We start from the raw sequence: 9864 nt of genomic DNA, 5'->3' as shown, positions 1-9864 counted from the left end.
TGATACATGCATACAATGGAATACTGCCCAGCGATGAAAAAGAGAGAGCTTTTGATACATGTGACAATATGTACGACTCTGAAAGGAATTATGCTGAGTGAAAAGAAGCCTCAGAAAGTTACCTACCGTATGATTCCATTCATGTGACATTCTCCAGAAGAAGAACTTACCTTGACAGAGAAACGGGGAGGTGCCAGGAGTTGGGGAGAGATGTCCAATGGGACAGTCTAAGGATGTTTTGAGGGCTGATAAAGTTCTTCGGGTCAGCATCCTGATTGTGGTGGCGGTTACACGAATTGCGTGCACGCTAAAATCTGCGACCCCTCACATCAAAAAGAAGAGTCAATTTTATCGTATGTGAACTATAAAATAACATGAGAAAGGGAATGAGGAGGAAAAACATATTCAAGGGTTGAAATTTTTAAAAATTAGTAATTTTTACTGTTTCACCAAGCTTCAGTAATAACATCAAGAGACACTGGCTCCCCCGCCCCACCCCGCTTTTTGCTTTTTCTGCTCATGCGCTGTGGTGAGCAGCCGCGACTCCTTGTACACTTGGTGCTGCTGTCTTGATTCCTGCTAAGGCACCAGCAGGTTGCTAGTGTACCGTCAGGGCAGATGCCAACCCAGAGAAGAAGGCAAATGATGTAGTATTAATGTCATGGTCAGGGGTCTGACCTTGTAGATCCTGGAAAGGATTTCGGGGACCACATGGGTGCACTGAGCACATTTGGAGAAGCGGTTTCTAGCACGTGGGAGGCACGATGACCTTCCTATTTTGCAGGTGAGGAACTAACATTCAGAGAGGTGAATTCGCTTATCCAAGAAGGACAGGAAGAGGCTTAAACACTGGACTGCCAGACATAGAGCAAGTGCATCTGTCCAGGGAGCTGAACTGTCCAGCACTGGCAAAACTCAGGAGGCATCGAATAACTTAGGATATCTAAATTATATTGAATATATAATTTTATATTTAATATTGTTAGTATAACAGTATACTATGATATAGTATAAGTAAATTAATATATGTAATTTGATTTCATAGGTACTATAAAATAGCACATAGTACGTTAATGTACTATGTCATTTAATTTACTATGTACTGTAACAGCATATAGTAAATTAATATACTATATATAATTTGATTTATTATGTACTATAATAGCATATGATAAATTAATATAGTATCAATATGTCATTTAATTTACTTGTGTTATCATATAACATACAAAATATATGTGATTTAATTTACTATATACTATAGCATAACATATAGTAATTTACATTAATTTAATGTGCTATATATAATTTACTATACTATATACATTGTCATATATAATATGCTATATAGAGGGAACAATACACACATATATTTCTAAAAATAATGTAAACTCATTACTGAACATTTGGAGAAAGAAAAATAATCCCCATTTCCAGCTGTGGGTTGTATTTTGGTCTATTTCTTGTCATTTTTCCCCCTTGTACTTCTAGCTGTTTTTTTTTTTTTTTAACATAATATCCTCCAAATCCTACCTCCATTTCTGGACCTGGCTCTTTTCACCTAATATGTTATCCTAAGACGTTGTCCATGATGCTACACGGTGACACTGTCCAGTTTGGTAGCTGGTAGCCATTTAAATTTAAATGGATGACACTTGCATAAAATTGACAATTCCCTTTCTCAGTGGAACTAACTCTGTTTCAAGCACTCAATCATCATGTGTGGTTGGTGGCTGCCTGTATTGGGCAGCACAGACAGAGAACATTTCCATCATCATGGAAAGTTCTATGGGGCAGCACTGCTCCAACTTTCTAACCAGCATTTTAAAACAAAGGTGATCTCTGTGATACATGCACTTGATATAAGATGCAAAGACTCCAAAATGTGAGCAGTGTTCCCAAGTCTCCTCTCCACCCCCAACTTCTGTCTCCGTCCCCCAGACACCACCATGCCCCCTTGCTCTCCCCCCTTTAAAAATATTCTTTCCCGGGTTTCCCCGGTGGCGCAGTGGTTGAGAGGTTGCCTGCCAGTTCAGGGGATGCGGGTTCGAGCCCTGGTCTGGGAGGATCCCCCATGCCGCGGAGCAACTGGGCCCGTGAGCCACAATTACTGAGCCTGCGCGTCTGGAGCCTGTGCTCCACAACAAGAGAGACCGCGATAGTGAGAGGCCCGCGCACCGCAATGAAGAGTGGCCCCCGCTTGCCGCGACTAGAGAAAGCCCTTGCACAGAAACGAAGACAGAACACAGCCATAAATAAATAAATAAACAAATTTAAAAATATTCTTTCCCTATGTGAGCATGTATACATATATGTGTCCCAATCTTCTCTTTTTAAAATACCTGCTGTTTTGCATCTTGTTTTTTCCACTATGTATATTGGAAATTGTTCCTTATTAGAAGCACAGAGTTCCATCTGAAAGCTCTAGGGGAGGATGCTTCCTTGCCTCTTCCTGCTTTTGGGGCCTCCAGGTGTTCCTTGGCTTGTGGCCACATCACTCCAATCTCTGCCTCTGTCTTCACATGGCCTTCTTCTCTTTCTTCCTCCCAAATCCCACTCTGCCTTTCTCTGATAAGAACACTTATTGGATTTAGAGCCCATCCTAATATCCGGGATGATCTCTTCTCAAGATTCTTAAGGTAGTTACATCTGCAAGACCTTTTTACCAGTTAAGGTCACAGTCACAGGTTCCAGGGGTGAGGACATGGACATACACTTTGGGAGGGCCACCATTCAGCCCTCTACCATGGGTCTGTGGGACATACAGCAGTGTTGAGGTCAAGGAGACAAATTGGGCCTTCTTTTAAGAAGACTGGATTTTATTCTAAATGTCAGGGGAAGAGATTAGCCACCAGCTGGCTGAGGAGTGGAAAACAGATCTCAGGGAGTCAAGGTGGAGATGCAGAGATAAGTTGAAAGGTGATGGTGGAGCTTGGACTGGGTGGATGGCTCCTGAGGTGACAGACTTGGGGTGACGGGGAGGAACTGAGAATGACTCTGGATTTGGGGCCTGAACAACTGGGTGTATGGGTAACTGTTAATGAGATGCAGAAGGCTGGGAGAAAATCAGATGGGCCAGGAGGGGGTGTTGGTCATCACCATGCTTTAGCAGAGTCTCAGAGAGGGAAGAGCTTTGCCAAAGTCACAGCACTAACTAAATTAACCCCCATGCCTGTCTCCTCCAAACCCATGTATGATGGGTTGAATTGTGTCCCCTCAAAAAGATATTTGATTCAAGTCCTAATCCCTGGCACTTGTGACTATGACCTTATTTGGAAATAAGGTCTTTGCAGATGTTAATCAAGTTAAGAGGAGGTCATAACTGCATTAGGGTGGATGGTGTCCCTATAAGAAAAGGGAAATTTGGACACAGACACCTAGGAAGAACATCATGTGACAATGAGGCACAGGTTGGGTGATGCAGCCATGAGCCAAAGACTGCCTGGAGCCCCCAGGAGCTGGAAGAGACAAGGAAGGATCCTCCCCTAAAGCCTTCAGAAGGAGCTTGGTCCTGCTGACATCTTGATCTCAACTTCTGGCCTCTAGAATTGTAAAAGAATACATTTCTGTTGTTTTAAGCCACTTGTTTGTTATAACATCCCCAGGAATCCGATCCACCTGACTGGCTCCACCATGATGTGACCTGGTATGCAGCAAGCTCCGTCTCAATCTGTTCATGCTGCTATAACAAAATACAACAGACTGAGTGGCTTAAACAACAGACATTTTTTTCTCGCAGTGTAGAGGCTGGAATTCCAAGATCAAGGTGCTGGCAGATTTGGTGTCTGGTGAGATCCCAATTCCTGACTTGTAGACAGTTGCCTTTTTGGTGTGTCCTCACATGACCTTTCTTCTTGGGCTTCCACTTCTTATAAGGACACTAATCTTATCATGAGGAGCCCACCCTTTTGACCCAAACATCGAAACCTAATCACCTCCCAAAGGCTCCATCTCCAAATACGATCACTGAGATGGTTAATTTTGTGTGTCAACTTAATTGGTTTGAGGGAAGCCCAGATAGCTGGAGAAAGGAGATGTGTCTATGAGGGTGTTTCCAGAAGAGATGAGCATTTGAATTGGTGAACTGAGTAAAGCAGATGGCTCTCTCCAACACAGGTGGGTCTTTCCAATCAGCTGAGGCCCTGAGTAGAGCAAAGAGATAGAGGAAGGGCAAATTCCCCCTCTCTGCTTGAGCTGAGATATCCATCTTCTCCTGCCCTTGGACATCAGCATTCTTGGGTAATTTGTTATGGTAGCCTCAGCAAACTAATACGCCCATTGAACAAAATGCTAAGAGGACCCTCTCCCTGAACAATGACACTGGAACAAAATTGCAACTAGATGAGTGAATGACAAGGCATCTTCTGTCTGGATGAAAGATGGGAACTTGTCAGTGGGCAGTCACACAATTTTCTTCACCAAACATTCTAGACTGTTTCCTGAAGGGATGCACTTCTTTCCAAACCCTATAAAGGCACAGGCTTCTGTTTGTGCATTTTTCAGATTTTTTTAAATTATAGAAGTAATACAATACGTATAAGTGAATCACTTTGCTGTACACTTGAAACTAACACAACATTGTAAATTAACTATACTTCAATAAATTTTTTAACACCTTTATTGGAGTATACTTGCTTTACAATGTTATGTTAGTTTCTACTGTATAACAAAGTGAAGCAGTTATATCTATACATATATCCCCATACCCCATCCCTCATGCATCTCCCTCCCACCCTCCGTATCCCACCCCTCTAGGTGGCCACAAAGCACCGAGCTGATCTCCCTGTGCTATGCAGCTGCTTCCCACTAGCTAGCTATTTTACATTTGGTAGTGTATATATGTAAATGCTACTCTCTCATTTCATCCCAGCTTACCCTACCCTCTCCCCGGGTCCTCAAGTCCATTCTCTACATCTGCATCTTTATTCCTGTCCTGCCCCTAAGTTCGTCAGAACCTTTTTTTTTTTTTAGGTTCCATGTATATGTGTTAGCATACGGTATTTGTTTCTCTCTTTCTGACTCACCTCACTCTGTGTGACAGACTCTAGGTCCATCCACCTCTCTACAAATAACTCAGTTTCATTTCTTTTTATGGCTGAGTAACATTCCATTGTATATATGTGCCACATCTTCTTTACCCATTCATCTGTCAATGGACACTTAGGTTGCTTCCATGTCCTGGCTATTGTAAATAGAGCTGCAATGAACATTGTGGTACATGACTCTTGAAATTATGGTTTTCTCAGGGTATATGCCCAGTAGTGGGATTGCTGGGTCATATGGTAGTTCTATTTTTAGATTTTAAGGAACCTCCATACTGTTCTCCATAGTGGCTGTATCAATTTACATTCCTACCAACAGTGCAAGAGGGTTCCCTTTTCTCCATACCCTCTCCAGCATTTACTGTTTGTAGATTTTTTGATGATGACCATTCTGACCGGTGTGAAGTGACACCTCACTGTAGTTTTGATTTGCATCTCTCTAATGATTAGTGATGTTGAGCATCCTTTCAGGTGTTTGTTGGCAATCTGTATATCTTCTTTGGAGAAATGTCTACTTAGGTCTTCTGCCCATTTTTGGATTGGGTTGTTTGGTTTTTTGATATTGAGCTGCTTGTATATTTTGGAGATTAATCCTTTGTCATTTGCTTCGTTTGCAAATATTTTCTCCCATTCTGAGGGTTGTCTTTTCACCTTGCTTATGGTTTCCTTTGCTGTGCAAAAGCTTTTAAGTTTCATTAGGTCCCATTTGTTTATTTTTGTTTTTATTTCCATTTCTCTATGAGGTGGGTCAAAAAGGATCTTGTTGTGATTTATGTCATAGAGCATTCTGCCTAGGATTTCCTCTAAGAGTTTTATAGTGTCTGGCCTTACATTTAGGTCTTTAATCCATTGTGAGTTTATTTTTGTGTATGGTGTTAGGGAGTGTTCTAATTTCATTCTTTTACATGTAGCTATCCAGTTTTCCCAGCACCACTTATTGAAGAGACTGTCCTTTCTCCACTGTACATTCCTGCCTCCTTTATCAAAGATAAGGTGACCATATGTGCGTGGGTTTATCTCTGGGCTTTCTATCCTGTTCCATTGATCTATATTTCTGTTTTTGTGCCAGTACCATACTGTCTTGATTGCTGTAACTTTGTGGTATAGTCTGAAGTCAGGGAGCCTGATTCCTCCAGCTCCGTTTTTCTTTCTCAAGATTGCTTTGGCTATTCGGGGTCTTTTGTGTTTCCATACAAATTGTGAAATTTCTTGTTCTAGTTCTGTGGAAAATGCCATTGGTAGTTTGACAGGGATTGCACTGAATCTGTAGATTGCTTTGGGTAGTATAGTCATTTTCACAATGTTGATTCTTCCAATCCAAGAACATGGTATATCTCTCCATCTGTTTGTATCACCTTTAATTTCTTTCATCAGTGTCTTACAGTTTTCTGCGTACAGGTCTTTTGTCTCCTTAGGTAGGTTTATTCCTAGGTATTTTTCTTTTTGTTGCAATGGTAAATGAGAGTGTTTCCTCAATTTCTCTTTCAGTTTTTTTCATCATTAGTGTACAGGAATGCAAGAGATTTCTGTGCATTAATTTTGTATCCTGCTACTTTACCAAATTCATTGATTAGCTCTAGTAGTTTTCTGGTAGCCTCTTTAGGATTCTCTATGTATAGTATCATGTCATCTGCAAACAGTGACAGCTTTACTTCTTCATTTCTGATTTGGATTCCTTTTATTTCTTTTTCTTCTCTGATTGCTGTGGCTAAAACTTCCAAAACTATGTTGAATAATAGTGGTGAGAGTGGGCAACCTTGTCTTCTTCCTGATCTTAGAGGAAATGGTTTCAGTTTTTCACCATTGAGAATGATGTTGGCTCTGGGTTTGTCATATACGGCCTTTATTATGTTGAGGTAAGTTCCCTCTATGCCTACTTTCTGGAGGGTTTTTTATCATAAATGTGTGTTGAATTTTGTCGAAATATTTTTCTGCATCTCTTGAGATGATCATATGGTTTTTATCCTTCAATTTGTTAATATGGTGTATCACGTTGATTGATTTGCATATATTGAAGAATCCTTGCATTCCTGGAATAAACCCCACTTGATCATGGTGTATGATCCTTTTAATGGGCTGTTGGATTCTGTTTGCTAGTATTTTGTGGAGGATTTTTGCATCTATGTTCATCAGTGATATTGGCTTGTAGTTTTCTTTCTTTGTGACATCTTTGTCTGGTTTTGGTATCAGGGTGATGATGGACTCATAGAATGAGTGTGGGAGTGTTCCTCCCTCTGCTACATTTTGGAAGAGTTTGAGAAGGATAGGTGTTAGCTCTTCTCTAAATGTTTGATAGAATTCGCCTGTGAAGCCATCTGGTCCTGGGCTTTTGTTTGTTGGAAGATTTTTAATCGCAGTCTCAATTTCAGTGCTTGTGATTGGTCTCTTTATATTTTCTATTTCTTCCTGGTTCAGTCTCGGAAAGTTGTACTTTTCTAAGAATTTGTCCATTCCTTCCAGGTGGTCTATTTTATTGGCATATAGTTGCTTGTAGTAATCTCTCATGATCCTGTGTATTTCTGCCATGTCAGTTGTTACTTCTCCTTTTTCATTTCTAATTCTATTAATTGGAGTCTTCTCCCTTTTTTTCTTGATGAGTCTGGCTAATGGTTTATCAATTTTATCTTCTCAAATAACCAGCTTTTAGTTTCATTGATCTTCGCTATGGTTTCCTTCATTTCTTTTTCATTTATTTCTGACCTGATCTTTATGATTTCTTTCCTTCAGCTAACTTTAGGAGTTCTTTTGTTCTTCTTTCTCTAATTGCTTTAGTTGTAAGTTTAGATTGTTTATTTGAGACATTTCTTGTCTTTTCAGGTAGGATTTTATTTCTATAAACTTCCCTCTTAGAACTGCTTTTGCTGCATCTCATATGTTTTGGGTCATGTGTTTTCATTGTCATTTGTTTCTATTTTTTGATTTCCTCTTTGATTTCTTCAGTAATCTCTTGGTTATTTAGTAGTATATTGTTTAGCCTCCATGTATTTGTAATTTTTTTACAGATTTTTTTCCTGTAATTGATATCTAGTCTCATGGCGTTGTGGTCGGAAAAGATACTTGATACGATTTCAATTTTCTTAAATTTACCAAGGCTTGATTTGTGACCCAACATATGATCTATCCTGGAGAATGTTCCAAGAGCACTTGAGAAGAAAGTATATTCTGTTGTTTTTGGATGGAATGCCCTATAAATATCAATTAAGTCCATCTTGTTTAACGTATCATTTAAAGCTTGTGTTTCCTTATTTATTTTAATTTTGGATGGTCTGTCCATTGGTGAAAGTGGGGTGCTAAAGTCCCCTACTATGATTGTGTTACTGTCGATATCCCCTTTTATGGCTGTTAATATTTACCTTATGTATTGTGGTACTCCTATGTTGGGTGCATAAATATTTACAATTGTCATATCTTCTTCTTGGATTGATCCCTTGATCATTATGTAGTGTCCTTCTTTGTCTCTTGTAATTGTCTTTATGTCTGATATGAGAATTGCTACTCCAGCTTTCTTTTGATTTCCACTTGCATGGAATATCTTTTTCCATCCCCTCACTTTCAGTCTGTATGTGTCCCTAGGTCTGAAGTGGGTCTCTTGTAGACAGCATATATATGGGTCTTGTTTTTGTATCCATTCAGCCAGTCTATGTCTTCTGGTGGGAGCATTTAATCCATTTACATTTAAGGTAATTATCGATATGTATGTTCCTATGACCATTTCCTTTATTGTTTTGGGTTTGTTATTGTAGGTCTTTTCCTTCTCTTGTGTTTCATGCCTAGAGAAGTTCCTTTAGCATTTGTTGCCAAGCTGGTTTTGTGTTGCTGAATTATCTTAGCTTTTGCTTGTCTGTAAAGGTTTTAATTTCTTCTTCAAATCTGAATGAGATCCTTGCTGGGTAGAGTAATCTTGGTTGTAGGTTTTTCACGTTCATCACTTTAATATGTCCTGCCACTCCCTTCTGGCTTGCAGAGTTTCTGCTGAAAGATCAGCTGTTAACCTTATAGGGATTCCCTTGTATGTTATTTTTTGTTTTTCCCTTGCTGCTGTTAATATTTTTTCTTTGTGTTTAATTTTTGATAGTTTAATTAATATGTCTTGACATGTTTCTCATTGGATTTATCCTGTATGGGACTCTCTGTGCTTCCTGGACTTGATTGACTATTTCCCATATTAAGGAAGTTTACAACTATAATCTCTTCAAATATTTTCTCAGACCCTTTCTTTTTCTCTTCTTCTTCTGGGACCCCTATAATTTGAAAGTTGGTGCATTTAATGTTGTCCCAGAGGTCTCTGAGACTGTCCTCAATTCTTTTCAGTCTTTTTCCTTTATTCTGCTCTGCGGTAGTTATTTCCACTATTTTATCTTCCAGGTCACTTATCCGTTCTTCTGCCTCAGTTATTCTGCTATTGATTCCCTCTAGAGAATTTTAAATATCATTTATTGTGTGGTTCATCATTGTTTGCTTGCTCTTTAGTTCTTCTAGGTCCCTGTTAAACGTTTCTTGTATTTTCTCCATTCTATTTCCAAGACTTTGGGTCATCTTTACTATCATTTCTCTGAATTCTTTTTTCAAGTAGACTGTCTATTTCCTCTTCATTTGTTTGGTCTGGTGGGTTTTTACCTTGCTCATTCATCTGCTGTTTGTTTCTCTGTCTTCTCATTTTGCTTAACTTACTGTGTTTGGGGTCTCCTTTTCACAGGCTGCAGGTTTGTAGATCCCGTTGTTTTTGGTGTCTGCCCCCAGTGGCTAAGGTTGGTTCAATAGATTGTGTAGGCTTCCTGGTGGAGGGGACTGCCTGTGTTCTGGTAGATGAGGCTGGATCTTG

Source organism: Mesoplodon mirus (assembly GCF_964341445.2).
Source record: "Mesoplodon mirus genome assembly, chromosome: 5".
In the NCBI taxonomy this organism is placed as follows: Eukaryota; Metazoa; Chordata; class Mammalia; order Artiodactyla; family Ziphiidae; genus Mesoplodon; species Mesoplodon mirus.
This window is presented reverse-complemented; position numbering follows the sequence as displayed.